Below are 20444 nucleotides of genomic sequence, written 5' to 3'. Positions count from 1 at the left end.
AAAAATTAATTGCATGTTTTGTTATTTGTGCAGAAAATTATTTTAAATAACTTACGTCAAAATTTTGATAGTGAAATGTAAGGAATCTCCACAAATTTCTCCATACTTCTTGTAAGAATTTAGTGGTATTATCTCTGAACTCTGAGGACAGCATCCATGAGTTATATCTGTGTGGTCTTTTATTTATTATGTTATTACCTGGCATACCCACATATAATATTTAATTATTTTTATGTTTTATATTATGTTTGCATATTTTTGAGGCTTCATTAAATTTTAACTTATTTTAAGTGAAAAATAAGCTCCAAATGCAAAATTACATGATAAGCAAAAAATTTGCTTCTGAATTCAGAAGTTGTAAAATTCAGTTTTGTAGTTTCTATTCAATTTTGATAGGAGAGCTAATGTTTTTCAAAGCTTTGAAAATAGGCAGTGACTTATTTTTACATTGTGAGAATTTTTAATGTACTCTTTAATATAAAGGAGTAGAATTTGATTGGGTTTTTAGATTATAAGTTTTTTCTGTGACATACCTTTCAGACTATATAATTTTGAGTGAGTGATATTTTTTTCCCAGAATTTAGAATTTTTATAAAATTCTATAAAATTTTTATCAAAAACCAATCATAGTCCCTATTGATCTTTTGGGTTGTGAAGTATCACTGTATCACTCTCATCCTGTTGCTTATCAATTTGCTCGAGCGGGCACCAGTAACATCTCCAAGTGAGACTTGTTACTGTTTTTGGCATACCGAATACGCCACGGGTAGCTTGCCAGGCTCTGCCTTGTGGGCGGCATACTCTCGGTAGCTTGCTGGGCTCTCCGAGAGGGACGGAGGAATCGAACCCAGGTCGGCCGCATGCAAGGCAAACAGCCTACCCACTGTATTAAAGATAGTGTATGTATAATTTTTTTAAGTTTCAAAATTATCATTGAGGTAACATGGTTTTTATAGTTATGCTTTTGCAAATGTTTTATATGAAGTCAGCACTCATCTGCTTCCAGATAATGAAATATGAAGATTTTTCTCACAGGCTATAATTTTAAATCTCACTCTGTCTTATTAAATTATATTGCCATGAAATCATCATGGCTTTGTTGTCGGTGAGATTGCTTCACTCTTACTCCCGACTGGCTTGCTAGAATGTTGTCATTCCCCAGTGGTTCAATTATTCCTGGCTGACTGGCTAGCCAAAAATGATGTTGGTGGGTGCGAGGAGGTGCACAGAATGGAGCAAGGCAGTTGAGTCAAGAGTGTCACCTGATTTGGGGCTGGAGAGATAGCACAGCGGGTAGGGCGTTTGCCTTGCACGCGGCCGACCCGGGTTCAAATCCCAGCATCCCATATGGTCCCCTGAGCACGGCCAGGGGTAATTCCTGAGTGCAGAGCCAGGAGTAACCCCTGTGCATCGCCAGGTGTGACCCAAAAAAGCAAAAAAAAAAAAAAAAAAGAGTGTCACCTGATTCCTTGGTGGCCTCAGTGGTGTTGCTTGGTGCAGTGGGTGTGGCCTGTGGAGGGGAGGTCGGTGTCAGGCCTGGTGGGAGTTTGCCAGGGCTCCTGCTCTGCTCAGACCCTGAAGCCCTGCCACGCAGCTGCCCGGCTGCACTGGAGACCCCTTTGGTCTACATGGTGTGGGAGCTGGTCTAGCACCTGAGTCTCCAGGGCCTCTGGCTCTCAGGCTGAGGTGAGGCTGATCTCTGTGGGAGATGAGCCTGTATTATTTTTAGCTTTTGTGCCTGTCTCACAGAAAGGAACCTCAGGAGAAGACAAATAGTAAAATAGTTTTACTAATGCGTTGAGGGAGAGAGACAGAGACAGAAAGGAAGAGTGAGAGAGACAGAGGAAGAGAGAGAGAGAGAGAGAGAGAGAGAGAGAGAGAGAGAGAGAGAGAACACGCAGGGCTGGAGCGATAGTCCAGTGGGTAGGCCCCTTACCTTGATGCAGCCACCCCAGATTTGATCCCCGGCATCCCTAATGTCCTGAAGTCCTGAGCACTGTCGGGAGTAATTCCTAAGTGCACAGCCAGGGGAACCCCCTGGGCATCACTGGGCGTGCTCTCGAAGCAAAAGAGAGAGAGAGAGAGAGATGGAGACATGGTTTTAATTTTGAATTCAGCTCTTAATACTAGGGCGAGGGGGTAGGGGGCAGGGCCCACCTCCAGCAGTGCTTGAGGGACTGTGCAGAGCAGGGATCGAACCCAGGCTTCCCACAGGCCAAGCGTGTGCACCAGCCCTGACCAGGGTCAGTCATCTCCCTGGCCCAAAATCTTAGTTTCTTTTGGGCCAGTTTCAGCATAACTCACGGGCAGGGGGAGGGTCTGGAGAGTTCCTGAGACCCTTTGTTGGGCAGACTAAGTTTTGGTTTCTTTGTTTCGGGGTCATTCCTGATGAAGATCAGGGGTTACTCCTGGCTCTGCTCACAGGAATCACTCCTGGCAGGGCTCAGGGGACCCTGTGATATCCTGGGGATTGAACCTGAGTCCACTGTGTGCCAGTTAAGCTCCTTATCTGCTGTACTGTGGATCCGGCTGCAAGGATGAACTAATGTTGAAGTAATACTAAGGCACTGCGGCCTGCGCCTGCTCAGGACGGTACGTGGCGTTGCAGAGGCCTGCAGGTCTGCGCTTGTTGTACCAGGCTGCAGAAGGTGAGAGGCACTCGGGCTGGCTTTTGATTAAGTCTGCCCTTCCTGAGTTTGCAAACATGTGAAACAGCACCACTGTTCCTAACTATTAAATGTTTTTTTCTAAAGATGTTGTCTGAATTACGTTGTTACTTATTTTTTTAAATTGTACTCAATGGTTCTAGGGGGCAGATTTAAGGTCTTTCCCACGGGAGGCATGCATCCCAACTCCACTTAGCCATATCTCTGGCCCACCATTATTTTAAATGATTCCATTTAATTTAAATACCTCAATTAAAAACTTTCTTCAAGTTCAAATGGAGCGCGAAAGCTTGTAGATGATAGGTTCACAAACAAAAGCTCCTTGGACTTAATATTTTTAGGGTGTAAAAGCACCAAGAAGAGAAACTGAGGCGAGGGCTGGCAGAGGAGAGGTGCTCCTTCCTGAGAAGAATGCCTTGAGGGCTGGCCTAGATGAAACCAGAGTCCTCAGGTAGACTGAGAAACTTTAAGGTACAGGCTCAAGCCAGACTTTCTGAGAGTGAGCAGAGCGGGTCATTTCTTAGGGTGAGACAATACATAGGTGCAGGAAGGTGATTGCTTGCACTTGATGCTTGAGTTTCTTGCACTTGAATTTTTTTTTTTTTTGGTAGAATCTAAGAAAATCCCTTTGTAAGATAAAAATTCGTCTAGCTCTTCAGTTGTGTAAAGGGTAAGGGGGTAAGAATCCTGGGTGAGCTAGTAAAGTGTAGGATCATCCTGTGTCAGAGTGCAGGCGCGGGCCTTTCCGGCTGGGAGTGGGTGCTGTTGACGGGAGGTTACGTGAGTGTGTTTGGGGTGAGGCTGTCACCGAACCCAAGTTCAGGTGTTTTTCCCTCGAAGGCTAAATACTTGACACAAGGATTAATGTAAAAAAAAATTGTTTCAGATATTAGCAATTTGAGAGGATGGTGGACTTTAGTCCTCAAAAGTTCATCTTCCCTGTGTGGTTCCAAGGAGTCTTTATAGGAAAAGGTGAGGGATGGTGGGTGGGGTTGCAGACCCCTGGGCTCTGGAGCAGTGGATTCCTTCCTGGAGCCCTTCCTGTTCTCCTGCACACTTCCCCGTGTCTACAGAATGAAGAGCTCTCCCTGTTGTTCAGCCTTTGGGTGGAGGGGAGTCTCCTTGACTGCTGTCCCTAATTTCTCAGGCCAGGTTTCTGCGGGAAGGGATGTCTGAGCTCTGATTCCAGTAGCACCCTTTCGTTCTTAATTTATGGCCTCACATTCCTCATCCAAAAGTGGGTTGTGAATGTTGAGTCTTTTTTTTTTTTTTTAAATTAACTAATCACCGTGAGTCTTTACCACAGAGCTTTGCTTAAAGTATAGAGCATGTTATTCTTGGCTGGAGGCATGGGGTTTCCTGGGAAGTTCTTCTCAAGCAGAGACCAAGATCTGGTTAGAGCCTCAGGGGTCCGCAGGGAAAAACAGGACCCTTGCCCTGCAGCACAGCGCGATCAGCAGCACCCCAGACAACACAACAGTTGTAGGTTAGTGGCCCTTCCCTGCGGAAAGTTGGCCTGTTTCTCCACTAAACCCAGAGGGAAGGGAGAGAACCAGGAAAGCCCGTGGAGGCTTCTCAGGACAAGGCGAAAGCAGCAGGCAGTGACCTCTGTGACCCGCTGTAACCTTGTCTGTCCTCGGGGGCCAAGGTGCTCCCTAGAACCTGGTTCGGCATTTTTCCATGATAATGAAAGTTGGGGGAGCCAACAGAACTTGGATTTAAAAAAATAGTTTTCAGTTTTCTGGCTTGTGTCAGGGAAGGAGAGAAATGGCCAGACTTAGGGGAAAACTTTTCTTTCAGCCCCTACACCTTGGCTGATGCAAGCCACAAGTGCCTTCCTTCCATGCCGGAAGAGGGTCTTGACATTGAGTCTGGGCAAAAGGACATCGAAAGCATTAAACAAACAAAAAAAAACCAACAGCACTAACATGACCACATGACTTTAAATGATTGCCTTTTAGTTTAATAGATCTTATTACTTAAATACCCTTTTAAATGCTTTGATGATAGTTATAATAACATAAAATTAGGAGGTCAGATAAAACAGGGAGATCATACATAGGCATTTGGCATTCATAGGTATTTAATATCATCTTGAACCTTGAAATTAGCTGAATGTTTCTTTAAAGTCTGACTTTTTCACCGAGAAAATTTTTTTTTTTTTTTTTTGCTTTTTTGTGTCACACCTGGCGATGCACAGGGGTTACTCCTGGCTCTGCACTCAGGAATTACCCCTGGCCGTGCTCAGGGGACCATATGGGATGCTGGGATTTGAACCCAGGTCGGCCGCGTGCAAGGCAAACGCCCTACCCTCTGTGCTATCTCTCCAGCCCCAGGGAAAAAAATTTTTTTAATATACTTGATTCTGCTAGTATTTTTCATGATGTGGAAACAATAAAAAAAAAAGATGTACATGTTTGTATATCATATTGGGCACTTTTCCCCTTTCTTACCCCCATTTTAAAAAAGCTATTTACTTGAATAAATGATCTTTTTACTTAAAAGTCTTCATGTTTTGACAGCTATGTTGGCTGTTCAAGTTGCGTGATTTCCCAGTTGCCCCCGTGCCTCCCCGCTGCGCCCTTCTCTTGCAGCCCCAGACTGTCTTTTCCCCTTCCATTCTGAAAAGGACACGACTTTAAACGTCTCCCGCTCTAGGCGGGGCTCACAGCTCCAGCCATGTGTGAATCTTAATGACTGATCTGCTCTTTGGGTGCTTGCCTATGGGGGAACCAGACCGGATCCCCCAGTTTAGAGGGAGTTTTTACTTTCACTCCTGTCTCCATTTAAATAATTTTGTGTGTTTTACACTTGTATTTTAAGAAAATTGCTTAGTACCTAAAAATACAGAAACATAAACCCTTTGAATTTTTATTATTTTATTTGGGACTTTTCCCCATTTTCAGGTTTTCCAATTTCATCGCATTCCTGTCTTCTATTAACCACCACTAATTATGAAGCGCCCCAGGCCCTTTCCCCTAGCAGAAAAGAAGGTTAAATGAATAACTAGAACAACCCTGCCATTCCCCTTGGTAGCTTAGCTGTATTTTAAGTGGAATAGGTTAGGAAGTATTATATAAATTGAAGTTAACTTTTTTTTAGTACTTTAGATAGAGGTGATTTGTAAAATGAAAAAATGTAGGTTTTTTTTTTTTGAGGGAGTGTTCAAAACATTCATGTTCACACTTAATTATGCTTACTTTTTTTTTTCTTTTTGGGTCACACCCGGCAATGCACAGGGGTTACTCCGGCTCAGGAATCACTCCTGGCGGTGCTCAGGGAACCATCTGGGATGCTGGGAATCAAACCCGGGTCAGCCTCATGCAAGGCAAATGCTCTACCCGCTGTGCTATCACTCCAATCCCAAATTGAACTATCTAAATTTTTTTTTCAATACTTTTGCATTGTTTTGGGGGGCTACTCCTACTGGTGCTCAGGGCTTCCTCCTGGCTCTGCATTCAGGGATCACTCCAGGTGGGCTCTGGGGACCCTTACGGGTTGCTGAGGATTGAACCCAAATGCAAGGCAAACACCCTACCCACTGTACTAATGCTCCAGCCCCAGTGTTTTCTGAGGAATCAGGAGGGAACTGCCTAAGGTAGTAGCACTGTAGCACTGTCATCCCATTGTTCATCGATTTGCTCAAGCAGGCACCAGTAATGTCTCCATTATGAGACTTGTTAATATTTTTGGCATATCAAAGACACCACGGGTAGCTTGCCGGGCTCTCCGAGAGGGACAGAGGAATCGAACCCAGGTCAGCTGCGTGCAAGGCAAATGCCCTACCCGATATGCTATCACTCCAGCCTAAGGTAGTATTTGCTTTAATGCTGTATAACATTAAAAAACATTCCTTTGGGGGCCAGGGATAACTCAAATGGGCGAGCATGTGATAGCATACGCAAGGCCGTGCCTTCGGTCTCTGGTCCTGAGTGGCTCTCCGATGTATATCCCTGGTGGCTCTTTGGCACTGCAGGACCCAGCATTGACCCAGCACCTCATCATCCGACTCAGCGGCCAGACTGTCAGCCCTTCATAGCTGTGGGTGGCCTTTGGAAAAATATCAAATGAACAGACCCATTCCTTCTGCGTCTCCCTAAATTCGCCCACTGTGCTTTGAGGTTGGCTTCAGTGGCTGACTTTCACGTAGAGTAAAAAGCAGTTGCATGGATATACTGTCTGTTGTTTCCCCCTTTTTAAATTGATGTACATTCTGTTGTTCACTTTTTGGTTACTATCATGAATAATAATGTTGCCTATATTCCTATACAAGATTTTGTCTGAATAGAGGTTTTTGTTTCTCCTGGGTATATTTATAGGAATGAAATTGTTGGGTCAACTGTTTAAATTTTGGGGGAGATGCTCAGCTAACTCACCACTTGACATTTCCACAATAGTGAGTAAAGGTTCTGATATTTCCACATCTCTGCCAACAGTTACTATCTGACATTTTAATTCTAGCAGTGCCAGCTATTGAACACAGGTTGGCTGTGTGCGAAACAAGCTCCCCTACCTGCCGTGCTATCTTTACCCCAATCTGTGTCCATTTTTATTTGGCTTATGTATAAGGTTGGGTAGTGTGATAAAACACTGTTCTTTTTCACAATCATGTTGACTCTTTGGAGTCTCTTGTATTTCTAAATGAATTTTAGAAAGAGCCACTCATTTCTAAAAAGAGACTAATTCGGAATTCTAATAGAGATTGCCTTTACGAATGGTTTGGGTGATACTGCCGTATCATTTCAGTGGGTTAAGGATGTGAGGCCATCTGACTGTGACATCTCTCTCCCCGTTGGCTGCCAGGTTGATTGGGCTGATCTGGCTGGCCAGGTGGGTGTCCTCTTTCTTCCTCCTGCTCCAGGTATGTCCCTCCCAAAGCTGTGTGCTCGGTGTCAAAGGACAGTCTTCCCAGAATAGAGGCAGATCATTTCTATTTAAACATTTATATCAGAGACCTCTGAGGCTGAAGCGATAGCACAGTGGGGAGGGCATTTGCCTTGCATGCGGCTGACCCAGGTTCAATTCCTCCACCCTTCTCGGAGAGCCCAGCAAGCTACCAAGAGTATGTCGCCCGCACGGCAGAGCCTGGCGAGCTATCTGTGGCGTATTCGATATGCCAAAGACAGTAACGACAAGTCTCACAATGGAGACGTTACTGGTGCCCACTCAAGCAAATCGATGAGCAACAGGATGACAGTGATACAGTGATCAGAGACCTCCATCTTGGGTCTAGGGCATTTGAGTAGCTGCATTCGCCTGCTAGAACCTCCAAACAAGTTAGAGGCCTAAGTTCTCTAATTTATGAACACAGAATATCTTCCCATTTATGTCTTTTATTTTTTCCAATAAGTTTTTGCACCTTTTTTGTTAAATATTTTCTAAAATATTTTATTCTTTTCTGCCCCTTGACAAAAGTTGCTTTTGTTATAGTATACATTGTTTATTTTATTTTTAATTTGTTTTAATTTTATTTTTATAGAGTTACTCACAATAATTTGTTACATTTAGACACCAATCCTACCTCCTTTACACCTATCCACCACCATATTTTGGATGTTTCCATCCTGACTACCAAACCCTGCCCCCATCGCTTGTATAACAAGCATACAAAACTATTTTGTATTGCTTGTTATAAATCACTGTATCTGATCTCATTTGTTATAAATACTCCACTAAAAATCATCCAAAAAAATTTCTTAGAGGAAAGTGTGTGGAGATTCTTGTATTTCACCCTGGAGCCATTAGCCCTTGTATAGGAGATTGCTAACATGTTGTTAAAGGTTCAGCCTTGTGTGCTTATATAGAAACATATACATGAGTTCAAAAAATGTGGGTGTGTATTTTTGGTGGCCAAGAACCGCCTCCACCGGCTGATCAATGGTGACAGATGAATGAAGGAATGGGGGAACAGGGAACAGGGCCCCGGGCTGATTGGTAATCAGGGTCTGTTTATTTCTCTCTATTCTTCCCTCTTAGAGCTCCATTCTCCTGCTTCTCTCTTACTTCTTCCCCAGCATGCTTAGATCTCTCTCTCCTCCCCCTTCCAGCATAGTTACATAGAAATCATGAAGAGTGGGTTTACATATAGGTGGAGTTGATTGTTATCATAACAACAAACTGAGGTAGTGCCCTTGCTCTGGGGGAAGTTCTAGGAGATTAACGCAAGCACAAACTCTCATCTGAGGGTTCAGCACTCTAGATTACTAGATCAGTTCAAGGGTGGGATTCCATGTAGGGTGCGTTGCTTTTTCCTTTCCTCTGCTAGTAATCCATTTAAACAATCATAGTAAATTTACTTCTTACTAATATTTCTAATCATTTTGTATAAACACAGTGAGAGACATATTAAGCTTAAAGGTTAACTCTTCCCAGGAACATCTCTCTGTATATCCCACTACAGTCCTCAGGTCAGGTTGGTTTGCCTAACCCTAGCAGGGTCCTTACTCAGTCACTTCTTTTTGGGTCATGACAGAACTTGTTCCATGACTGTGCTCTCTTAGCTTATTATTCTTCTTATGGCACTGAGTTTGTCCTTTCTTGATGCCAGAGTAGCTTACAGCTTGCGGTGGGCCCATCCTTGTCCCACTCTGGGACCCTAGTTCTGGGGGTGTTGGGAAGTAGGGGCAACTGAGGCTTACATCAGGTAAATATGATGGATGCCCAGGAGTAAATATTATTCGGAGCCAGTTAACTCCCATGTTACAAAAGCATAGCATCAGCTGTCTTCCTGTGTCTATATAAAAAGGACATTGCTAAACCATGCAAGTGACATAAAGGAAAGAGAAAAGCAATATAGGATTATTAGTGCCTGATGGAATTGGGTGTGCCTCAGGAGCACTGTTGTGGGAGTAACTCAATAAACCTAAGCTCCCTGCAGACAACCCAATGTTATGCAACACACACACACACACACACACAGACACACACACACACATATATTTTCTCTCCCCGAGATGGGTTGCCTTCTGCTTTACGCTCCATCAAATGTGGTGTGTTACTCTTACTACATCAGTGGTGTAGAGTACGAGATGTCACATTTGCAGTCATGCACTCTAGGAATTTAAAATTTTAGATAGTGTTATACAGCTGAGGTTAATTTTTTTTTTAACTGGATGGTGACTTTGGGGTCTGGAGGCATCTCTGGTGTATAATTCTGTGTTGCTCTCTTCTGCGAGATTTGTTTGTGAGTCTCTGAATCAGGGCGTTCATGATCTTATATGGCACCAGAGCCAGTTTGTGGGCGTGACTGCCAGACTACCAGAAACATACAGAGATGGTGGGAGGTCTCCCATCCCTGACTCCATGTGAACCTGGAGATTTCAGTCACAAGTCCCACACACCTAGGTTTTTCAGCTGATTCACTCATGGATAAGGCCTGTCTGGGCCTGTGAGTGAAGTTCGGCCGTGAGCATGGCGACCATTGAGTTCTGGAGGTTTTCAGCCATCAGGGCTTGCTGGGGATCGGGAAACTCACCCGCCCCACTTCGGGTTGCCCCAGATGAGACAGCCTGGCTGGAGACTCAGAGGTATCGCTATGGCATGTCATTCTCTGTAATGTACATTGTTGGGATGTATAATATAATATACATTGTTGGAGGGACACAGGAAAAATGTGTCCCTTTGTACTTCTGGAAGTGAAAAATATTCAGGGTTTTTGAAGTGTAAGGGTTTTTTTGGGGGGGCAGGCGTTGAGCCATACCTAGTGTTGCTCAGGGTTAACTTCTGGCTCTGTGCTCAGGTATCACTCCTGGTGGTGCTCAGGGAACCTTGTGTGGTGCCAGAGATTAAGGTGGGGTTGGCTGCACGCAAGGCAAGCATTTTAACCCCCATACTATCTTTCTGCCACAAAGTGTTGTGTTTTTATAGAACTGTTATTGGTATTACATTGTATTAGTTTCAGATGTACAAGATGATGGTTAAATATCTATATAAACACACATATATGTAATATGTATATGTATATATCAACACCACAATTAAGTCTGGGAAACAACAGTTACCATATTAGTTACAATTTTTTTTCTTGTGATGAAAACTTTTAATACTTACCTTCTTACCAATTTTTTTTTTCTTTGGGTCACACTCAGCGATGCACAGGGATTCCTCCTGGCTCTGCATTCAGGAATTACTCCTTGCGGTGCTCAGGGGACCCTATGGGATGCCTGGGTTCGAACCCAGTTTGGCCACGTGCAAGCCAAACGCCTTACCCGCATTACTCTGGCCCCTAATAAATTATTTAAAGACAATCTTATGAAACTGTTGAAGCATTTTATTTTAAGCACCGTGGCTTACCGTACTGTTTGTAGTAGGGCTTCTTGCGTGAATCACGGCAGCGTCACATCCTCCACCAGTGTGGCCGCTTCCTGCCACCGTTGTTCCGTTGTGGGCTTCATTTTTCTGTGTAACCACTAAGAGTCTTGCCTTGTGATACGGGCGGGGGGTGGGGGGGTTAGAGCAGCATCCCCGGCAGCTCTCTGTGGTTTGGGGTCACTCTGCTGATGCTGCCTGACAGGTCAGTGCTCCGGCCAGCCCTGGTGCTGCTTAGGCCCGGACGGCCCAGGCGAGACCGTGCACGTGGCGCTGGAGCCCAGAGCGTGAGAGGCCTGCACCAGCCCTGCGGGCCGCCTCCCCAGCAGTGACAGAGAGTTCTTAGAGATGATCCTAGAGCCCTTAGGAAAAGCAGAAGAATTCTGAAAGAGAGAGGGAATAAAATATGAATAAATGTTTCCTGTTTCAGGGGGGGCACCCGTTGTCTATTGGCTTTGTGGTAGGCACGTGGCACACAGGATTGTTCTCGAGAGTTTTTGGTCGCTCAAGTTATCCTTATTCAAATACATGAGAAGTGTTAGATACATTTTTGTCTTCTAGCTGAGAAAGAGAAAAGAGAAATTTCCAGGTCAATTTCTAGATATGGCACATACAGAAGACTGTGTACCCTGGCACTAGTTTGATGTATACTTTGGACACAACTTTTTCTTTTTCACTTCTTAAAATATTTTTTGTTAAAAAGAATTTTTTGGGGGTCCCCACACTCAGCAATGCTCAGGGGTTACTCCTGCCTCTGCACTCAGGAATTACTCCTGGCAGTGCTCGGGATGCTGGTGATTGAACCCTGGTTGACCACATGCATGCAAGACAAGTGCCCTCCCTTGTATTATTGCTCTTGCCCCCTACTAAAAAAATTATTTTTTTACAGTGTCACAGATTGAACCCAGATCTCATGCCTAAATGGCATGTATTTTATCATTGAGACACATTCCAGCCCATATGTAGCAACTGTAATTATTACTATGATTTTTATAAACTTGGGTTTGTTAAACTTAGAATTTTATTTTTTCCTTCTGGAAAATTAATAAAATTAGGGAATTCAGAATACAATCGAAAGTAACATGACAGTCATTATTTTATACTTGTCATTTTCAAATATGTTGTTTTGTTACCATTTTGTAGATGTCACGATAAACAAGCTAATTGGGGGGCTGGAGCAATAGCACAGCGGGTAGGGCGTTTGCCTTGCAAGTGGCTGACCCATGTTCGATTCCCAGCATCCCATATGGTCCCCCGAGCACTGCCTGGGGGTGATTCCTGAGTGCAGAGCCAGGAGTAACCCCTGTGCATTGCCGGGTGTGACCCAAAAAGCAAAAAAAAAAAAAAAAAAAAAAAAAGAAAGAAAGAAAGAAAGAAAGAAAGAAAGAAAGAAAGAAAGAAAGAAGCTAATTGAAAATGGACCTACAACTTGTATTTGTAAAATAAGCCAGTTGTCTTCATGGTATGCCCAGTGGGTATTTAATGCTGACCACCACTTTAAAGTGCCCATGGTTATTAAGTACAGCTGTACCTTGGATGGGAACACACCAGAATGCTTAAGGGGAAAGCTGGCAAAAGAATAGAAGGAGATTGTGAAACCATCTTAAAGTATCTATTCAATGAGCTTGTTAGGTTTTTTGTCTTTGTTCTGGACAGGACACAGTCCTTTTAAGAATGGGAGGTTGGGAGAATTCTACAATTCATGACAAGCTATTCTGAAAGGTTGCTACGGAGATGTCTGTGAGAAGGGGCAGTATTTAAATGAAGTGTTTCTGAACTCTGACTTGTTAAGGCAGGAAGTGAAAGGCATTTTTATTTCAATCTTTTAGCATTTTAGAAAGCAAGCAAAAGCAAGAAGCTTCTTTCTCTTAAAGACAAATCATTTGGTGTGGATATAATTAACTATGTGGCATTAACATCTTTTAAAATATTTTGTGACAAAAAAATTGGGCTGGATCGATAGCACAGCAGGTGGGGCATTTGCCTTGCACGCGGCTCACCCAGATTCGATTCCCAGCATCCCATATGGTCCCCTGTGCACCGCCAGGAGTAATTCCTGAGTGCAGAGCTAGGAGTAACCCCTGAGCATCGCCGGATATGAGCCAAAAAGCAGATATATATATATATATTATATGTATATATAATATATATATACGTATAAGACTTTGAAAGGACACAGATCATTTGTAGTTTGAATTTTTTACAGATGTCATTTTTAATGTATTTTAGATATATTCTATTTTGTTTTCCCATATACACACTATATGTGCATATAGATGTGCGTATAGACTAGCGCCTATATGTGGAAAGAATCTTAAAGGTTTATATTTCATGTGAAGGTCGAGTGGTAATTTCAAAAGCTAACAGAAGTTTTAGTTTCTATTTTAAATGGCATGTCACATCTCCCTGCCATCTTTATCAGTCTCTTTGCTCATTAAAACAAACAACTCCGCCCAAATAGATTAACTTTCTTCCAGAAGGAAAGAGTTTATTTTTAAAAAGTATTCTTGGTGTTTGGACCACACTCAGTGGCGCTCAGGGGTGACTCCTGGCTCTGCGCTCAAAAGTTACTGCTGGCGGGGTTTGGGGAACCCTATAGGGTACTGGGGATTGAACTCGTATTGGCGTCGTCCAGGCAAGCATAGTACCTACTGTACTATTGCTTCAGCTGTGAGTTACAAAGTCGCAATATTATGTATGATTGAGTTTCAGGTAAACTGTTTCAACTGCAGACCCTTCACCAGTGTCCACTTTCCCCACCAATTACCCAGTTTCGCTCCCACCCCCCAGCCAGCCTCTCTGACTGTCCCTTTTCCGTTCACCACTGTCCTAGTCTTCTTTTCCCTGACATTTCTCTCCCTGTCTCACCCCCACCCACCCCACTTCCTGCAGAGACCAGTTCTTGGGCTCTTCCGTTCTACTGCCTTTGGGCAGTCTGTTATCCCCTTACTATGTTTCTTTGTATCCCGCAGATGAGAGATCTTTCTGTGTCTGCCCTTATTCCTCTAACTTCACTCAGCGTGATACTCTCTTGATCCATCCATGTAGCAGCAAACTGCATGACTTTATCTTATCTTGGGGCCAAATAGTATTCCACTGTGTCTGCGTACCATAGTTTCTTTATCCGGTCATTTAGTCCTGGGCACCCTGGGTTGTTTCCTGATTCTGGCTGTTGTGAGTAGTGCAGAGATGAACAAGGCAGTGCAGAGGTCTTTTCTGCAATGTGATTTTGGACCCTTGGGGTATATTCCAAGGAGTGGAAGGAAGGAGTCTTTTAATTTGAAACTGTTGTAGAGCACTGCTACTTAGTAGAAATATGGACCTCATCTAGAATTGATGGGGGATGCCATCTCAGGGGATACTCCCTTTGTAGTGCTCAGGAACCCGTGTGTTGGGACATGACCTGGGACTCCTGCATGTTAGCACGTGGTCCAGGCTTTTGAGCTCTCTTCTTGGCCTACATCTAAAAAATTTTAAACCAATAAATAGATTTTTAAAAAGCAGTGACTAAGTATTGAAATATGAAGAGAAAAGATACATTATTTTTGTTTGGGGGCCACTCTTGGTATGCTCAGGGCTCACTCCAGCTCTCTGCTCAGGGACCACTCCTGGTGGGTCTGGGGAGACCATGTGCAATACCGAGGAGTGAACTGTGTTGGCTGTATGCACGATAAACTGTGCCCACTGGACTGTCGCTCCAGCCCTGGCTTGTAAAGTTCCTATTGAGAAGTCTTCTGTGTGCCTATTCTCTGGAAGTTCCCTTATCTGTGATTTAATGTTTTTTCTCTGGACATGGTTTCAGAGGTTTAATTTTTGCCATTGCATTTAATACTGTGTCTTGGTGTACATCTGAGTTTATTTTGTTTGAGACTCTTTGAGCTTTCCTGGATCTGGGTCTGTAACTGCTTTCTCAACTTGAGCAAGTTCTTGTTTATCTCTTCAAATAGAAATAATTCTTTCCTTCTACTTTTAGAACCTCTGAAATGCAAATGGTGCTTCTCTTGGTGCTGTGTTGTAAATCTCTTACCTTCTTTTCATTGTTTAAAGTTCTTTTTTCTGGTCTTTTTGTATGGTTTCCACAGAAAGCCTTTGTCTCCATGAAGCTCGCTGATTCCTTTGGTTTTTATCATTTAGCTGTTGAACCTATTGTGTTTATTGGTGTGGAATTTTTTTATTTGTTTCTGGGTCACATCCACATACCGGGGCTTATTCCTGGCTCTGTGTTCAGAGTCCACTCCTAGTGGTGCTTCACGTACCATATGGGGGGCTGGGGATGGAGTTCAGGTCAGCTGACTGCAAGGCAAGCACCTGCCCACTGCACTACCATGCTGGCTCCCTCTCTACTGCTCTTTTTTTCAGCTTAGCTACTGGGTTGCTTAACTCCTTGATTTCTATTTCAGCATTTCTGGTATGTTCTTTGTTCTTCAAGTGCTCTTTGCTTTATAAGCATTGTGAGGACTGTTGGGTGGTTGTTGTTGTTGTTTGTTTCTTTTTTATTTTTAGCACAGCAGGTAGAGCGTTTGCCTTGCACTCGCTGACCCGGGTTCAATTCCTCTGTCCCTCTCAGAGAGCCCGGCAAGCTATCTAGAGTATCCCGCCCACACGGCAGAGCCTGGTAAGCTACCCATGGCATATTTGAAAAGCCAAAAACAGTAGCAACAAGTCTCACAGTGGAGATGCTACTGGTGCCCACTTGAGCAAATCGATGAGCAATAGGACAACAGTGCAGTGCAGTGGGTCACACCCAGCGATGCTCAGGGGTTACTCCTGGCTCTGCACTCAGGAATTACTCCTGGCAGTACTTGGGGGACCATATGGGATGCTGGGGATCGAATCCAGGTTGACCGTGTGCAAGGCAAACGCCCTACCTGCTGTGCTACCTCTCCGGCTCTGTGAGTACTGTCTTAGTGACTTCCTCAGGTAATTTTTTAGCTCTGTTGTATAAGGACTTCTTCCTAGGGGGCTGTCTTGATTCACCTGTGCAACCGTGTTCCTCGTTGTTCTCGTTACGTTTGGCGCCCTATGTGACCTTCATGGGGGGCTCTGGGTCCGTTTCTGAGCAGGCCTGCCCAGTAGCCAGAGGTCAGAGCAGAGGATGTCCTGAAGCAGCTGTGTGCCCAGGCTGTGTGGGCCTGTGGTCACGAGTGCTTGGCGGCAGCCAAGGCACCAAGGCCAAGCAGGGCTGGGTGGCAGCCAGCGCCTCCCTGTCACCAGAGCTTGGCAGTGGTGGTTACCTGGGGGCTGAGTGGACATCATCTGAGGCTTTTCCAGTCTCAGGTGTCCGGAAGCCGTCGGTGCGTCAAGGTCAGGAGAGCCTGCCCGGTGGCCCGGGCGTCGTGGTTGTCCTACCTGGCAGCCTGCCACCCAGGTGCTGCCTCTGGACGGTACCTGAGGAACCGGTGCCTGGGGCAGCTCTGGAAGGAGCCGGGGGCCTCCTTCGTCTGCAGCGGGTGATGGTCCCGCACTTGGCTCGCTGCAAGTTGTCTGCCTGGCCCAGGGCCCTCACGCAGGCGCCCCAGGCTGTGGGGCGGGCTCACCCCTTGGCCAGCTTGCTGTGCTTTGCTAGTTCTGTGAGTCCTTGCTGGATGTCGCCACGAGGCTTGGTTGCTCGAGGGCGGGTGGGTACCCGGCCCATGTCCTTGTTTGCTAGCCACCTGGATGCTTTTTCTCCTTAGCTGTAGAAATTTTGCTCTCGGGATTTCAGGTCAGTTTTTGTGTAGATTCATTCAAATTTTGGTGTGTTTTGCTCCCATTTGAGGAGATGAGCCTAGGTCCTCCCTGTTGGTAGCCACCTTGACCATGGTCTTCACCGGTTGCTTGAAAGCTGATTCTGTTTTCTTTAAATTGGCTTTGTCGCATTAGGAAGTTTTCTGCTTAGGTAAAGCTGAGTACTAATGGTATTCTTTGTTTTTCTTTCAGTGAAGTAGAATAGTTTTATTTCTTTGTTTTTTTTGGGGGGGTCACACCCGGCAACGCACAGGGGTTACTCCTGGCTCTGCACTAGGAATTACTCCTGGCGGTGCTCAGGGGACCATATGGGATGCTGGGAATCAAACCCGGGTCAGCCGTGTGCAAGGCAAATGTCCTACCCGCTGTGCTGTCGCTCCAGCCCTTATTACTTGCTTGGGGGGTCACACCTGACGATGCTCAGTGCTTACTCCTGACTGTACTCAGGAGTCAGCTGGTACCAGGCTTGGGGGACCAAATGCAGTTCCAGGGATCCAACCATGTGCAAAGCAAGCACCCTACCCACTGCCCTCTCTTGCTGGTCCCTCTGTCACAGTGATGTCATCCCATTGCTCATCAATTTGCTCGAGTGGGCACCAGTAATGTTTCCATTGTGAGGCTTGTTGCTACTGTTTTTGGCATATCAAATACACCACAGGTAGCTTGCCAGGCTCTGCCGTGGGTTGCTGGTTCCTAATGAAGTAAAATAGTTTTGTTTAGAAAAATGTAAGGAGGGGCCGGAGCGATAGCACAGCGGGTAGGGCGTTTGCCTTGCACGTGGCCGACCTGGGTTCGATCCCCGGCATCCCATATGGTCCCCCAAGCACCGCCAGGAGTAATTCCTGAGTGAAAAGCCAGGAGTAACCCCTGTGCATTGCTGGGTGTGAGCCAAAAAGCAAAAAAAAAAAAAAAAGAAAAAAAAAAAAAAGAAAAATGTAAGGAATGTTTGTTAGAGACAGAGAGAGGAAGTACACATCACAGGTTTTGATGCAGGCAAAGAGAATGTACCTAGTCCTCAGTTTTGCATCTTTATACCTTATTGCCTATTGAACTGTAATTTTCTCTCCCTTGGATGGGTCCATGAATTAGAAGTTAGGTAGAATAAGTTCCCAGAACAATTTTCTGTAGTGGTAAATACTGTTGTTACTCTTTTTATTATCACTTTACTATAAATTGTTGTTGTGAAAGAATTGAAATGCCAAAATTTAGAAAAATTTATTTTTATAGTTTTTCACATGGGCTGGAGCGATAGCACAGTGGTAGGGCGTTTCGCCTTGCATGCGGCCGACCCGGGTTCAATTCCTCCACCCTTCTTGGAGAGTATCTCGCTTGCACAGCAGAGCCTGGCAAGCTATCTGTGGCATATTCAACACACCAAAAACAGTAACAAACAAGTCTCACAATGAAGATGTTACTGATGCCCACTCAAGCAAATCAGTGAGCAACGGGATGACAGTGAAGTTTGTCACAATAATTGATTACATTCAATATTTCAACACCAATCCCACCACCATTACACCTTCTCACCACCATATTTCAAATTATTCCACTTGGATCCCCAAAGCCTGCCTCCAAAGCAGGACCTACATAAATTATTTTGTATTGCTTGTTATGAATGATCTGCTAAAGATGATCGAAAAAGGTTTCCTAAGAGAAAAGTGTGTGAAAATTGTTGTGTCACCCTGGAGCCATGAAGCCCTTGTATGAAGCATGAGATGTTGCTTGGCTGCATTTGCTCCAGGAATTTTAAGATTTTAAGTAGGGTGATATAGCTAGAATTAAAATTTTAACTTTGGGATCTGGTGGCATCTCTTTTGCATGTTGATCTCTTCCTCTTCCTAGGTTTCTTTGGGAGTCTCTGGATCATGGCCATTAATGAGCTTCTGTGGTGCCAGAGGTGGTTTTCGGGCGTGACTACCAGGCTACCGGAAGGGCAGGGAGATGGGGGGAGGTCACCCATTTCCGACTCCCTGTGAGGCTGGATATTTCAGTCACAAGTCCAGCATACCTGGGTTTTTCCAGCAGATTCACCCATGGGTGAGGCTCATCTGAGCCTGTGAAGATTGGCCGTGAGCATGGCAGCAATTGAGTTCTGGAGGTTTCCAGCCGCCAGGGCTTGTTGGGGCAGGTGGAGGGACTCACCCGCCCCCTTCCAGGTTGCTCCAGATGAGACAGCCTGGCACGGGGTCTGGTGGCATCTCTGCAGCGTGTTGCTCTCTTCCTCTTCTGAGGTTTACTTGTGAGTCTCTGGATCATGGCCATGAAATACCAGGATTTTTATATGCATTAGAGATTACAGTGACCTTTTGGAAAGCAGGATAATGGACATGTCACTTATCTAAGAACATTGCTTTAATTCATCGATTTTATGTCTAGGACATTTCCTAAAGAATAGAACTAAGACTATGAAAATCTAGCAAGAAGATAATTCATTTGAAGCATTGTTTAAAAAGAGAAAAGTTCAAATTAGTTACTGTCATTCCATTTATTATTGCTAAAAATGAGTGGATGGAGGGGAGAGTGATGATACAGAGGCTGGTACTCTGGCCTTGCAGCTCATCCTCGTTAAGTCCCCAGCATCCCATGATCCTCTGAGCACCACTGGGTATGGCCGAAAAATCAAAAGTCAGAGAGATAGGACGTTTGCCTTGCATGTCGCTGACCTGGGTTCAATCCCGGGATCCCATATGGTCTGTTGAGCACCGCCAGAAGTAATTCCTAAGTGCAGAGCCAGGAATAACTTCTGAATATCACTGAGTGTGGCCCCAAAACCAAAAAAAAAAAAAATTAAATAAAAATAGGTGCCTACTTACAAAATTTTAATTGATATATTCACTGCAGTCAAATAGTTTACAGTGTATTATTACTGTGCACTTTTATTTTTTACTTATGGATTTTGGATATTGGGCCACACTTGGCTGTGTTCAGGCCTACTCCTGCCTCTGTATTTAGAGATTCCTCCTGGAAGGCTTGGGGGACCATATTTGGTGCCAGAAATCAAACCTGGGTCAGTCGTGTGCAAAATAAGTGCTCTACCCACTGTAGTATCACACCCCCCTGTAATACTTATGTTTTAGATGCTTATATTTTCTGAGATTTATCAACAACATTTTTGTATTAAGAAAACAGTCTCTGCCCCCTGTCATGGTTATATTTTAGATGCTTATGTTTTCTGAGATTTCTGACATTTTATAATAAGAAAACAATGAAAGAGACAATGTATACATGTGTGTTAGGGGAAGAGCTTCCTGTGGCCATATGGAGACTACGTTTTGCTTTTCTTAGTCATTACTGATTATCCAGCACTCTGCTTCCTGCTGTGTCCACACCCAACCTGGTCCCATGACTAAGATTGATTAGGGACATTGCAGGCAGAGAGCCCTGCTCATTGCTTAAGGCGCCTGTCCCAAATTAAGGAAGTATAGTTTAGCTGATTCCAGTAAAAATTTTGCCTTTTTTGGGATCTGAAGGAACTAGGAGAGAAAATCAAATTAGGTTTGAGGCAGAAAATAATGTTTTAAATGTTTTAAAGGTGAGTCAAGGAAAAAACTCTTTGGTGTGAGGGTAAATGAACAGTCCGAGGCCATTTAATGATGAACCATTTAATATAAATGAAAGACTCTAAGTCTATTTTAGAGTGTTGTTGAATAAGCACAATGCATTTTCCAGAAACAGGATCTTGTGATTGTCACATGTTACTCAAGCAATTAGAAACCAGGAAATTGACTCTTCTATAAACCAGTT

The 20444-nt window shown here is 44.4% G+C and overlaps 1 protein-coding gene across 7 annotated transcripts in view; it reads left to right on the top strand.

The window, feature by feature from the left end:
- The window catches only part of SPIRE1 (spire type actin nucleation factor 1), a 189411-nt gene that overhangs the window by 28086 nt on the left and 140881 nt on the right, over positions 1–20444 (top strand). The window lies entirely within an intron of this gene.

The sequence above is a fragment of the Sorex araneus genome, chromosome 2 (genome assembly GCF_027595985.1).
Source record: "Sorex araneus isolate mSorAra2 chromosome 2, mSorAra2.pri, whole genome shotgun sequence".
Lineage (NCBI taxonomy): Eukaryota > Metazoa > Chordata > Mammalia > Eulipotyphla > Soricidae > Sorex > Sorex araneus.
Note: the sequence above shows the minus strand (reverse complement) of the source record. Positions and strands in the feature narration are given on the sequence as shown.